This window comes from Odocoileus virginianus, unplaced genomic scaffold (genome assembly GCF_023699985.2).
Source record: "Odocoileus virginianus isolate 20LAN1187 ecotype Illinois unplaced genomic scaffold, Ovbor_1.2 Unplaced_Contig_6, whole genome shotgun sequence".
Taxonomy (NCBI): Eukaryota; Metazoa; Chordata; class Mammalia; order Artiodactyla; family Cervidae; genus Odocoileus; species Odocoileus virginianus.
Window position 1 is genome coordinate 3,166,312 of NW_027224323.1, and position 1,002 is coordinate 3,167,313.

The following is a 1,002-nucleotide window of genomic DNA, read 5'->3' on the forward strand; positions in this document are numbered from 1 at the left end:
GGTCAGCGCTGGCCCGCCGCCCCGGGCTCGGGGCCGGAGGGTGTGCGGTGCTGCGGGGTCACGGCGGAGGGTGATGAGCCCGCGCTCAGCCGCTCTGCGTCCCTTTAAAAGCCGAGTGACACACGGATGGGCCGCGCCGCCGAGTGAGATAAGTCAGATAGATGCTGCACATTACCACTTACGTGTGGAATTAAAAAAATAAAAGAAACGAACAAATATATCAAAACAGAAGGAGAGGAAAGGAAGAAACACAACAGAAACGGATATAAGGGAGAAACTGGTGGTCCCCAGTGCGGAGAGGAGACTGGAGAGGCGTCCGTTTAGGGAACAGGGCGCAGCAAATACACACGACTGTGTGCAAAGCAAGTAAGCAACAGAGGGAGGCTGAGGAGCGCGGAGGACAGAGGCAATGTTTCACACGTGGGGTGGAGAAGTGAAAGTCACTCGGCCGTGTCCAGCCCTTTGCCACCCCGTGGACTGTAGCCCACCAGGCTCCTCTGTCCATGGGGTTCTCCAGGCAAGGAATACTGGGGTGGGTTGCCATGCCCTCCTCCGGGGGATCTTCACGACCCAGGGATCGAACAAGAGTCTCCTTTGTCTCCTGCACTGACAGGCGGGTTCTTTACTACTGGTGCCACCTGGGAAGCCCAAATCAACCACACTTCAATAAAAAAGAATCAAAATATACATAAATTAATCAATTTATTCTTTTTAATGCGGTGTGCCCCGCCACCCACAGAGGCATGGAAAGCAGGGATTCTCAGTCCTGCTGGGGGTTCAGGCCCAGTTGCTCTGGCCCTGTCCCTCCCGGCTACTGTCCTGGCTCTTGGCAACGCCGGGCGGGAGGTTTTCACCAGGTGGGCATCTTGGCTCACAGCCCGGCCCCTATTAATAGGCACCGGCTTTCAGCATGTGCCCTGGCCTCGTGAAAGCAAGAGCTTTGGAATTCCAGGCGGGGCCCCGGGGCTGGCCTCAGAGGCAAGCAGGCCGCCACAGCTGTTC